The 13,726-nt window shown below is 43.2% G+C and overlaps 1 long non-coding RNA gene across 2 annotated transcripts; it reads left to right on the forward strand.

The window, feature by feature from the left end:
* The first annotated feature begins 9,120 nt into the window (after window positions 1-9,120).
* On the forward strand, window positions 9,121-12,909 carry LOC137433586 (uncharacterized). 2 transcript variants are annotated; one of them, XR_013624868.1, is made up of 3 exons: window positions 9,121-9,279; window positions 12,230-12,344; window positions 12,613-12,909. It is a non-coding gene; the product is annotated as an uncharacterized LOC137433586 (long non-coding RNA). The 2 variants fall into 2 exon arrangements; XR_013624869.1 differs by lacking the exon at window positions 9,121-9,279 and adding an exon at window positions 11,677-11,697.
* The last annotated feature ends 817 nt before the right edge of the window (window positions 12,910-13,726 follow it).

Below are 13,726 nucleotides of genomic sequence, written 5' to 3' on the forward strand. Positions count from 1 at the left end.
GAGGTAGCCCGACATGCTTGCCTCCTGTTATTTTTTCCCTACGTTTTTCCATCTACAAGGCCCGCCATGCAACCACCTCCAACAACAACAATAACCGACGTAACTGCCGAAAGGACCTGAACATTCCCAAGCAGACTAAACCCTGCCTCCAAGGAATCATAATCGGCAACTGAGCCCCACCTCTAGAAAGAGCAGGGCCATGAGGCCAAGCCCCGAGGTTCATGATTGGTCGGGGTTGACGTCAGGGAGAAGGTTCGAGCAGGTGGAAGAAGAAGACTCTCTCTCTCTCTCTCTCTCTCTCTCTCGTGCTGGCTGTTGTCTCGGGTGCGCTGGTGAGGAAAGGTGTCGGAGCTTTGTGAAGTTTTGCAACGTTGAAGGAAGAGGTGTTGGTGACGGGTTTGTGGGCTCTTGTTGCTTCGGACGGAGTGGGGAATGAAGGAGGACCAGCCGCATGGATTACCTCACATACGTGGCGCTGTGGAAAGCGACTCGGCGCCATTATTGGGCGTTTTCCGTGTGAGCGGCTCAGGCCACTTTGTACTACTGACTTCATTGAACAATCTCATTGAATAAGCTGAGTGGCGGCCATCTTAAAACATGTTATTTTATTTCTATTGTCTTTCGCCTTGTCTGTTTTCATGTCCGAGTGGAGACGTCTCACCTTAGGAAATATTAGTTCTACCTCGGCATTTATTTTCTTCTTTGATTTACTTTATTAAGCCATTATTGTGTTGCATTTTATGTGTCGTATTTCTTTGTTGTGGGTTTCGGGAATCAACCCGTGTGTTTTGTCCAGGTAAGCACCTCACCGCCTTCCATCCAGCGCGCACCATAAAATCAACCGCCATTATTCGGAGTTCGCCTTGGAATTAAAGACCGTCGGGCTATTCGTCGAAGGCTGATGTTCATCGGCCACGGACTTGACAATGTATATATATATATATATATATATATATATATATATATATATATATATATATATATATATAATATATATATATACATATTGTTATATTGTTATTATTGTATATTGTTTTTTATATATCCTTTTTCTCTCACGTGAAATATTTTGTTGCAATTGACATTTGTACTGCATTTCCATCAATGGAACACTACATCGTGAGAAATAGTACCTCAGAATGGAGTTGTCTGTTGTTGCACCATTTTTAGAATGTTGTTTTCTCTGGGGAGATGAGGCTTTTGCAGCTTTATGGGCCCCATATCGAGATCTCAAATGCACCATTTTCTTCACGCTACCAATGTTGAAGACTGCAATCAGATTTAATTTTACAAGCTGTTCTTGTTATTTGTAGTTACTCATGTTTGGAAGAAAGTGTTGGAAAAACCTGAGTGGCAGAAAGTGGAGCTTTGCTCTCTTTCCATTCTTGTGGGAGGAAACCATATTTGTCCAAGGCCATGAGGGTTGTTGGCATAGCCTCTTCCTTTGATAATGGACTTTAGGTCTGCTCACAGGCTTGAGCTAAAATTAGCAATAGAGATGATAATTTATCAATGTCATGTTGGAGTATCATTTGTCAATAACAACTCGAGGCTCGTGTAAGATCTAACACATTGAACATATAATAAAAGGGAGCGGGAGACAAGAGGGGGAGAGAGAGGCAAACACAACAACAGTCGAGAACAGGGACATCAGGAGATCTGTGGAAGGGAAAGGGCTGGTGTGGGTTACACGGGATAAACAAGATGGGCGCCTCTCGGACTTTCTGGGAAGAAATGAGGGTATTTGAAGGAGGTGCATTTGGGGTGAGTAAACGAGGGTAGAATAAAATCAAGGTTTTGAATGGTGGAAGATATGAGATGGTGGTGGACACTTGTTTTGAAAACCTAGAGGGAGATTTTTTTTTAAACTTGTGTGTTGTTCACGCGTTTGCGACTTTATTTGCAGCTGGTGTTTAGCTTTCTTCACCCGCAGTTTTTGTGTCATGTGTTGTGCTCACGACTCCTATTTTTAGCAACGGTTTGTTTTCTGCACTCAATGGATCATGATTATCCAATTATTTACAGTGAGCAGATTATAATCATGGACGCTGACCATTGATGATGCACGAGTGGCTTATATTCCTCCATTGATACGACCTCAGATTGGCTTATTGGTGATGCGCCGTTTCTTGCTTCGTGTTGAACTCATGACAACTCCCATGTATTTTAGCTGAACAGCTTATGGGGCACCGCTCAGACTGGCCAAAGTCATTTAATCTCTTGCGATGAGTAGTACAGCATGACGTAAACTTTGAAATGCACAGCATGCCGTAAGACGAATGGTATGGAACAAGCTCGTAGAGCCCAAAACGTGTTGTGATGGCTGTTTTGTGCATGTCAGCTGGCTCCACTGGTATCTGGTGATACGCTCTGACAAGGTCTATGGTCGGGCTGCAACTGGAGGTCCACGAGCTACTATGTGATGAGTGGCCGAGTGCTCGATCTCACATTCCGATATACTGGATGAGCAGTCTCTGGGTATTCATGAAAGATAGTGTCAAAGGTGAAGAAGATGTAGATTTCATGAACAGGGGGCTGACGTAGAGTGTATGAGTGATACTTCTTCACCTTATGATGTTTGACATCTACTAGCAGGTCAAACTGGCAAAGACAACCAGGCCTGATAATGGGTGTAGGCAAACCAGCAACAATGAATACCCATTTCACGACTCGTTGCAGTCCAAGAGCCACCGTCAAAGATCTCTCCCCATATGTGGTAATCGGCGTGTGATACATGCCTCTAGCTGGATGGATGTAGACTGGCCTTTTCATTTGTGAGAAGGTGGTAAAACACTCACCTCAGCAACCTTTTTTTGCAACCTGTAAACCTATTTTGGGGGGCAACACCCCTTCCCATACACTCCCGTAGGGCCCAGTTTTTTAAATGCCGTGAACAAACTTCGGTGTAGCATAGGTGATTAAGGTTGTGGTCAACTTTCATCGAAATGGTGTGTGTAGTTTCTGAGAAAAAAAGGCAAATACCTATTTTGGGGGGCAACCCCCCATAGACTTCCTTAAACCCCGATTTTTTTAAATGCCGGGAACAAACGTTGGCACGTCATGGGTGATGAACGGAATGTTGTGGTCAAGTTTCATCAGAACTGTATGTGGAGTTTCTGAGAAGAAATCAAATACCTATTTTGGGGGAGCAACCCCCCTCCCCCCTCCAGGAGACCCCTCAGGGCCCGATTTTTTTTATGCCAGACAAAACTTTGGAACATCATGGGTGGTGAAGGTTGTGGTCAAGTTTCATCAGAATTGTATGTGGAGTTTCTGAGAAGAAAGCAAATTCCTATTTTGGGGGAGCCATCCCCCTTCCCCCCCCCCCCCTCCAGGAGACCCCTCAGGGCCCGATTTTTAAATCCCAGAACAAACTTTGGTACATCATGGGTGGTGAAGGTTGTGGTTAAGTTTCATCAGAATTGTTTCAGAGAAGTTTCGGAGAAGAAAGCAAATTCCTATTCGCGGGGGTCAAACCTGGATTTACTTTGACCCCCGACAGACCCCCTTAGACCCGGATTTTTTCATGCAATGAACAAACTTTAGTCACAACATCCAAAATATCATTTGTGCCAAGTTTGGTCACAATCCCATCAGCGGTTTTGGAAAAGTTGCAAGTGTTTACAGACTAACGGACTGTGACGTGCCATCACATAAGCTCCCTGGAACTATGTTCCAGGTGAGCTAAAAATCAGTCTGTACCCTCAATGAAAAATAACTGTCTTCCTTCGAGGAGGTGAAAGTAAGGTTGGCTGAGGCCCACACTTCTTGTACATCTCAAGGCTGAAGCACCACTATTCCTCTTGGTTGATGCACTCGATGTGGGAGTTGGAGTTTTGCAGCAGAATGTAGATGGCGTCTGACAAGCGCTCTCCTTTTTCTCAAAGCGTTTCTAACCAAAGTACCAACGTGCATTTTTTGACGCACAACAAAATTTGCCTCACCCTGGAATCCAAGCCACTCAACATTTTGTGACCCAGCGTTTTTTTCTGGAAGGGAATGAATCGTGACAACGTAGATTTGTCCAGGATCAGAGATCCAAAATACATCGACGCATCAGGTCTCCTCTTGGCAAGTTTTTGACACCAGACGCCAGATTCGATCACATTCACATCTTACTATAATTCACCAAATGTCCGTCCGTCCGTTCGAAGGTACCGCAAAAACGGCTCAACCGATCGCAACGATATTTTGGGTAGGCATTCCTGGGACCCCTGGGAGTAAAATAGGCGAAATTGTTTTTCCAATTTTCCAGTTTTTCCAAACACGATGGAATAATATTTACCGATATGAACAGTGATGTGGCTTTTGTTGAAATTCTACAAATACTGTTTATTCTATGTACCAGGAGAGAGTAGATCGACTCCTGACGAACACTTCCTATATAAACGTGCGGCTCCGAAGTAACACGGCAGCGTGTGCAAAGCGACTGCGAAACAGGTGTAGCGCCCGCTTCCGTGTTACAGATTCGGTGCGCACTCTTCACACATAAACGTGCGTCCGAGAAAGACGTGTAGCGGCCGCTTCCGTTTTGCAGAATTCAACACATTTTGGCATTTTGAGCTTTCACCAAATCAAGTTTTTCTTTCACTTCAGTTGCTGCTGACAAACTGTTTTCTAGTATATCTAATTGGACCTCCACCTCCATAAGATGGCAATACATTCTTGCTCAGATGCCTTGACTGTTTTACTCGTTGGCCAGTCGCAACACCCATCCCTGATCAGACAGCGGAGACGGTAGCACAAGCATTCATCTCACATCGGGTAGCTGTGTTCGGTGCACCCTCGACAATAACCACAGACTGAGGTCATCAGTTCAAATCAGCACTTTTCCATCATTTGGCTGAACTACTTGGCGTTCGACCAAGTACTTTACCGTGAGCAGATTATAATCATGGACGCTGACCATTGATAATGCACCAGTGGATTATATTACTCCGTGGACACACGACATCAGATTGGCTTACTGGTGATGCGCCGTTTCTTGCTTCATGTTAAACTCTCCCATGTACTTTAGCTGAACACCTTATGGGACACCACTCAGACTGGGCGAAGTAATTTAATCTCTAGCGGAGAGTAGGAATCGATAACGTGATTTCCGATAAATTTATATGACAAAAAGCAAAAAATACCATAAAGATGGACCCTAAAGATGGACAATCAGATCTTCCTGACATAAAGCTACCCAAAGTATAATCATACCATACATAATTACCCTGCGCTTGCAAAGCGAAAAGCAGGGTTAAACATTCAGGTGTGTACGTGTGCCGTGTGCCGTGTACCGTACGTGTGCCTTGTGCCTTACGTGTGCCTTGTGCCGTACGTGTGCCATGTACCTTGTGCCGTACGTGTGCCATGTGCCTTACGTGTGCCTTGTGCCGTACGTGTGCCGTCTACCGTACGTGTGCCGTGTACCGTACGTATGCCTTGTGCCGTACGTGTGCCATGTGCCGTACGTGTCTGCATTTTAAAAATCAATTTTCTCGGCAACCGTTGGTCCGATTGACACGAAATTTTCACCATAGGAGGGCCTCCTCCTGTAGAATATTTATTGATTATTATGACGTCGTATGTCACGTGGTACAAGCGCCATCTTGGATAAATCTCGCACCTCTATATCTCTGGAACCACTCCATGGAAAAAATTGAGACCTGGCTCATTCTCAACTACTTCCCATGGGGAATAAGATATGTTGATGATGATGTCATCGGTGCCTTCATCATGACGTCATAATTCGACAAATACAACACTTAGCCATCCGATCATTATTTAAAAAAAATTCAGCAACTGTTGGTCTGATGGACACGCAATTTTCACCATCGGAGCGCCTCCTCCTTTAGAATATTTAAACAATAATCATGACGTCATCGGTCATGTGGTACAGGCGCCATCTTGGAAAAACCGAAAAACGTTGCACCTCTATATCTCCAAAACCGCTGCATGGAAAAAATTGAAACATGGCTCATTGTAAAGAACTCCATATGCGGAATAGGTGTTGTTAACAATGACGTCATTGGTGCCATAATTATGACGTCATAATTCGACAGGGAAAACGCTTAGTCTGATCAGTTTGAAATGTATTGAGCGTGATCTATGCAACAATTATATTAGAGAATATAAATTTATGATGTCATCGTTCACGTGGTCTGGCAGCCATATTGGATCAAAGAAAAAAAAAAGTTCAAAAACAGAGTTGGCTCGCAACAAGTTGACTGCGCAGGGTAGGTATTCTTTGAATACCATCTAGTTTGAGAAGAGTTTGTTTGTTTGTTTTGACTTCTACGCACTTCTGAATCACTGCATGGAATGAGTTGAAAACTGGTGGATGTTAAGAGGGGGGGAAACATTAATAGCCCCTGGAGTTCATGGTGGGGAGGACGACCACAATTTTCTCTATGTAAATGTATAGAGCCACCTGGTAGAGGCCCGACGGCCATTTTTCTTCTTCTTTCTGCTTGCTTTTGCGATGTTGTTTTTGGCCTCTTCTTTCACAATGTCTTCAACCTCATCCCACAATTCGTCTGGCATTCTGTCAACCAAGTCAAGCTCTGCAAAACGGTTTTCTACCATTATTGCATATTGTTTAGATATGGGTTTTTTTTTTCATTTTTCTCATTTTAACTGGTAGTTTTGCCACAAGGAGTTCGTGATCTGTCCCGCAGTCGGACGCTCGGTCTTCTGTTTTATTTGTGGATTGCAAAGCACTTCTCCACTAGATCCTCATCTTACCAAATTTAGAATGAAATCTCACAATTAATCTTGCCCAATTTCACTCCTATTCTATGTACAGCATATACAGGTACACTTCCTCACTCTTATACACCTCCTTCCAATTTTTGCCTTCCCCATCCTCTTAAATACCCATTGGTCCCTTCCTATTGCTATTCTGTTAGTTTGGCTTTCACTTCATTAAATACCTGTAAGGGGAATCACCATGGAGGTGCAGGTGCAGTACTGTGTCTTTGGTTCCTGTAAATGCATCATCACTGTGTAAACTACAGCCAATTTGTGAAGGTAGAATTCCTCCTACAACATCATCATCAAATATACAATTCCATTTATCTCTTCAAAACATTATTTCATCACCTTGGCCAGACAGTTTATTTGTGCAAACGTATGCCAGCAGCCCATTAAAAAGAAATGCAAAACCTCTGCATGCGCCCCTTGCATAGTCTGCGGACGAGCGTGTTGTGAAATTTTTAGGAAGAGTGTGAAACTGCACAGGAAACCATTACTTGTGATTCTGTAAGCGTGCGTGAGAAGCAGTGCAGGTTAAGTTGAGAAATACATTTCATAATGGATTATCTGCGCTAGTGTTCACCAAACATCTGCCATTCTCAACTCGTGATGATAGCTTGGATGTCCATCCTGTGAGTTCAGCTGTGCGGAGCGCATGCTCATAGCATTTATCTGCCATTTGCCAAAATCTGACGACTCACCATATCCGGCTCTGTTTTGTTAAAGTTGGTTTATAATAAGAGGTTTGGATGTCTTTTATAAAGAAAGAATGAGTTTTAAAGTAAGGTACTCTGCTATCATAATAATAGGTGTAATAATAAGGTAATAGGTAATATAATAGGTAATATAATAATAGGTAATATATAATAGCTAATAATAATAGGTGTAATAGGTGTAATGTAAGGTAATAGTAAGGTACTATTTAGGTTTTGGAATTTTCAGGATCCATTTATCCTATTTCTTACTAACACAGGTCCCCTATTTTGCAGTGAGGGCTGGCAGAATATGAGTCACACCCACTCACCTTTGGACTATCTAGTCTGGATTCGCATCTTGACCCAGCTATGAACTGTCGTCCTGGTGTTTCACATGCAGGATGCTGCATCATTGTGTGTGACGTCCATACGTACATCACAATGATGTTAGGTGTGAGGATCCATCTGCCAGCAATGGTTGTTGGTGGACCCTAAAGATCACAAGGTATCATTCAGGAACAGTAAGCGAGTTATCCCTGACATCCTGGCCAAACTCCAAATTCCTGCCACCTTCAGTCGAATGTCAGGCATGACCAGCCGGTTCATGAAAGACTTGGTAGAAAAACGTTCTGTGGTTGACCCCACAAGAAGGTGGACATACTTTCGCCAATTGAAGTAGTATATAGTCGTAGTAGTAGTTGTAGTAGTCATAGCATTTGTAGTAGTAGATGATTTTATGCAGTAAATTTGATTAATAAATAATCTTCTTTTTACCATATGTTTTATTTTACCATATTAATTTACCATATGTTTTATACCTCTCCCACCTCCCCCCAAGCCCTCTCCCTCCCACAGATCTCTCGATGTCCCTGCTCTCAAATGTTGTGTTTGTGTCCTTCCCCCTCTCTCCCCATCTTGTCTACCGCTCTCCTTATTATATGTTTTATGTGTCGGTTTGACTTTTTCTGTGATTAATGTTAGCTCTTTCACGAGCCTCGATCTTGTATACAAAAATAATAATAAAAAATAGGTGAGTTTCATCCGATTTGAACACTTCATTACACCCACTAAGGAATGGAGTCCCTACACACTTCCCTACACCTACGATAGAGCAATAAAAAAAATTTTAAGTCCCTAAAAATCATATAGTATGGGATTCAGTTAACAAAAAAATAGCAAAAGTGCAAAAAAAAAATTGCTAATTTTTTTCTTTGCCTAAAAACCATTGAAAGTTTGGCGAAGATCCGTTCGCTGTCATCCCTGAGAAAAATGGCGACACACAGACAAACTCTTATAGTATAGACTAGCTGAAATACCCAGCGTTGCCTGGGGGGGTTGGAGTGGGGGAAGGATGGGTGGGTGAGGAGAGAGGAGGGAGGGAGGCGTCGGGAGCTGGAGGGGAGGAGGACACAAATTTACCTGTGCGAAGAGCGATTTAACCTCAGTGTTGCTCAGGTAAAAAGGGAATTGTGATACCCACCACCACCAGGTGGCGTTACATGGTGCACATTTACATAGAGAATGTATGCTCCACCCACCCCATTAGTGGGGATTTCTAAAAGATTCCAGAAAGTTCTGGCCCCATAAAGAAGTAGTGTGCCATTGGGTAGGAGAGGGCCAGGAAGTGGAGCAGCTAGGTTATAAAGGAGAGTGTGGTGCGATTTGTCTTCCCCTTTACCTTCCACATTCATCACAATAAAGAAGGTGGAGATTAGTGATACTGCTTGGCTCTGAAGGCTACGGTCAAGTCGTGGTCGTGCATGCGATGCTGGTAAATCGTCATGGCCTTCTCACTGCACTGCGTCCTGGGAACCTGCAGCTGCTGAGCAGTGCAAGAGAGCCTTGCGTGACTACTTCTTTTTTTACTTTAATAGAATCATAAAATGTTGGTATCAACCTATTCTGCTGAATCCGTTTCATTCACATTTGAAGGTTATCGAGCGGTGGAATTAATTATTTAGTTTGGCACTATATCAAGTACATTTGGTGTTCATCTGCTTATCATTAAACCTGTAGAACTTGAGATTAGAAAGTTTTATTGTGATTGTTACCCTGGTTTTCCATGACACTTGCACACCCTGGTAAAAAGGGCTGATTGGCTAGTTGATGTTAAAGCTCCTCTCAATGCACTTGTTGCCCAAAGTCACAAGGAAGCAAAACTTTTCCGTTGTCCTTGTGCCTGGTCCAAGACAAACTGTAGTCTCTCAAATTGTTCCAGAGTGGCAGAAAGTCCTGAGCTTGGGACAACTACTTAGTTGGCAGGTTGGAAGTCAAAGGGGCATCCTGTCTGCTGGGATTAGTTGGTGGACGTTAAAGATCCCACGGTGTCCTTCATAAAGCGGAGGTGAGCAATTGCCAGCAACATGAACAAATTCCAAATTTTTGCTCCAACTTTCTTGGTCGAATTTCAAGCTTTGCCAGCCGGTTCGTGAAAGACTTGGGCCAAAAAGCGTCCCCGGCCAGCCAAATAATATAGGAATACTTGGAGCTGTAAAGAATCAATTAATCAAAATTATTTTGCAAAATCATATCTTAGATGTGGGCTGGCAGGATAACTTATTGTTATGCGCACTCGCCTCTGTTAGCCTGGGTTGGAATCTGGCTGGCATCGTGCTGTTTCACATGTGGAGGGGGGGGGGGGAGGGGGGGTGGAGGGTGGAGGAAGGGGCGAGGGTGTTCATCAATGTGTGTGCCATCTAGATGGTAACTAGGTCTTCCAACTGCTTGCATTAGCTGGCGGATGTTGAAGGAAGAGGAGGCGAATTATCGCCGGCACTCTGAGCAACTTACAAATTCGTGCCTTAAATGTGGGTAGCAAGTTGTCTGGTGTTCTCAGATGCCCCTAGACACCAGGTTACACCGCTTGCTATCTCATAGTGTGTATGTTCTCTTGGCAGCAGCTCCTACACTATAAACAAATTCACGTTCCCATGAGTCAAATATGAACGGCCATCTTTGGCCATGAAGGGCGCACCGCTGGTACCATGCCATGAACAATACAGCCGTCAAGTGGCCTGGTTACCAACCTATGGTTCTTTGCCCAATTGACAAATCATTTGTTTTAACATTAAAAGTAACATTTTCCCATTTGTTTTCAAAGAAGTTGAAATGTTTTTATTAATCTGTTATAAGCATCTCCTGTCCGCAGTTTGGGATGATCCACTTAAAAATGCAACCATTAGTTATTATAAACAAAATCACTGCAGAATAAGCTAAAACAACGTATCCTGAGCTGCACTCGACATTTGGGAAATGAACATGCGTGAGAATGTGAGATATAGCTGGCTACCGGCCATGTTTAACAGGCCACAGCAGTTGTAAACATTCATCTAATGGCCAGAGACGTGTTTCCGGATGCCCCGAAGAGCCTGGACTCAGTCATGATAACAAGCAATCGCAAAGTTTGTTTTTCTTCACCTTGACATCTACCGAGTTGATTGCGAATTATCTGTAAACATAAAATTATATATATACATATATATATATACATACACACACACGCATATACATATTTTTGACAAATATTTTTGACAGCCAGTTCGTGAATGGCTTGGGTTAAAAAAACAACAACGACGAATGTCAAACGATGAACCAATAAATTCCACAATCCACATTCATGTGCCACCTTCAGTCGAACGTCAGGCATTGACACCATGTTCGTGAAGGTCTTGCACAAAAAATGTTCCCATCCAGTCAATGGGGAAACTGCAAATGGGGAATCCGCAAATGTCACGGATGGAAACCCTTACGTCATTTCCTCATTCTGCTTTAAACTCAATATCTCTATATTTACATTCCAAACAGCATCATCCATCATTCCAATCACAAATTCATACTATGGTATTAATATATCAAAATATGTTAAATCACGATTGTATTGAGATATTCTCAAATTAGCGAGCCGTCATCATCTGTTCACTTCCAGATTCGGGAGCAAGGTCCGTGTTGATTGCATTTCAAAATCATAATTGTATTGGGGAATTTCTAAGACCTCCTACCTACCTTACGCTACCTGCTGGGACCCCAAAACGTTCTACAGAAGGTTATTATATTCCCTTTTAGTAAAAGATGCAATTGTAATGGCTACTAAATGCTGTCCCCCTGTCATGTGACCAGATCCTCAGCTCTGATTGGTGGACGTTTGTAAGGGACATAATACTGTTACGTTTGTGGGGGTAAGCATGAAATACCTTAGGAAAGTAGGAATGTGTAGATTTTAGTATGGACCGTGTGACGTGAAGAAGAAGAAGCAGCCCATCTTGATGTACGTAAGCAGGGTAAATGTTCAAGTTAAGAGTATTTGCGTGTCTTAGGTCCATCAAGCCTGCATAATGTTTGCCTTGTTAGGGTTAGGGTTAGGGTTAGCTATATCCTTTATTCGATCCTTTTAAATGCTGAATATCGAGCAAGGAAACAGCACTTACCATGTTGAAAGTACAGTATTTTGTGGGACCAGACCAGGATTCGAACCACCGACCTTCCAGACTCTGAGCGGACACTATTTCAATTATTTGCACCTGAGGTGAGACGTTGTGGTGCTGATTACTTATCCGAGTACTTCCTGTTGCACCAGCAGGGGAAGATAAATGTTGTTAACCTCACATGTGCTATAATTGCTGGCTCTGTAACTGAGTTGAAATACAAACGACCAATAAAACGTTGAAGTGCCAAAATTGCAGGTTTAAAGAAAGTTACTGTCAGGTGGGCATGCAGCAGAGCTTTTCTACCTTTGAACAAGTGTGATCTCGTCGGTGTAAAGTACTCGTGGAGAGGTTCTGGGGTCTGTCTGTCTACAGGTATTGGAGATCAGCTGCGAGAAGTGGTCGGTCTTGAGGGAGCCATGGAGATGGCCGTCCGTTTTTACATGGGTCTGAAGGCCAATGTTGGCACAATGAAGTTCTGTCACTTATGGTATGCATCTCAAGCACACATCAATTGTATCTTTTTTTTTCTTCTCTTAAAGCAGCTAAGCAACAAAGCAGTGGGTCTACCCTCTCAACGCAAGTCGGGGGCCAAATCTTCCCCCATTCCTCCCTGCTGCCCGGATTTGTCAGGGCAGCGCATCACGGTCCCCATTGACCGGCCTTTTCCCTGTTGTCTCCTTCTCTCTCTCTCTCTCTCTCTCTCTCTCTCTCTCTCTCTCTCTCTCTCTCTCTCTCTCTCTCTCTACTTTGTGAAGGCGGGTACACCATCCTGGATGTGGGGGATCTCTGGGTCGCTCCTGCGAGATCGATTGGCTGTCTCCGTGCCCAGCCTTGGTCAAGAGAACTGTCCAGGGATATACAACAACAACAACAACAACTAAGCAACACAAAGGACAATAATTCAGATATTTTCAGCATTTCCCTTTATCATACCTGGATGTTGTGATGCTTTCCTGCAAACCATATAATGATGTATAGAACCACCTTTAGAGGCCGTTTTTCCTGCAGAGCAGGGGTTGGCCTTTTTTGGGGACCCTCGTCCCCTTTTTGAAGCAATGTTTTATGGCCGGATGCCCTTCCTGCCACCAACCCTGTTAGTCACCTCTTGCGACCCGCAGAAAATTACCAGTGACCTTGTACTCAATTTGCCGACCTCGGAAGGATGACAGGCTGAGTCAACGCTCCTGGTGTTAATTCAGCGATCAACCGGGATTCAAACCCAGGATCCTATGATCCCAAGCTGGCACCCTAACCGCTAAGCCAACACCAGGCTTCATATCATGATGTATATTGAAAGATATACATCTACTTGACCTCTGATTTTAATAGCACTCATTCCATTTGCTTGTTACAATGTTGCTTGTTTGTAAATACATAGATGCTAACTAGCCTTGTGATTCAAATAAATTAATTATCCAAGCTTGTGTTTTTCATAAGCAGATGACGTTTTATGGACTTCATGTTTGAATGCAGTAACCTCACTTTACCTGCCGGGGTCCATAATGTCACACGAGTAGCTGTCATTTACCGATACTCCATGGATCCAATATCCTGTTTATCAGTTTACATTGGACACAAGATGAAACAGCCTCTTTCGCATAACACAAGCATATTAGGAGAGAGCCACAACAGATCTGTCTGAGCCACAACAGCCACAAAATCACCAAAACAGACTCTTATCAGGACTGCCTTCAATTGGTAATATGTCATTAGAGGGTTTTTGGCTTTTGTCAACCCAAACATTGGGTGACTGGGATATTTTCACTGTTTTAAGTTTATTCTATTACTCAAATCCTGAGTATTTTTTAATGAAATATTCAATGGGTCATTATTTGTAAGGAACTGATATTGTATTTGACACCAGTAAAA

This window comes from Myxine glutinosa, chromosome 10 (assembly GCF_964187855.1).
Source record: "Myxine glutinosa chromosome 10, kmMyxGlut1.1, whole genome shotgun sequence".
NCBI classification, from domain to species: Eukaryota; Metazoa; Chordata; class Myxini; order Myxiniformes; family Myxinidae; genus Myxine; species Myxine glutinosa.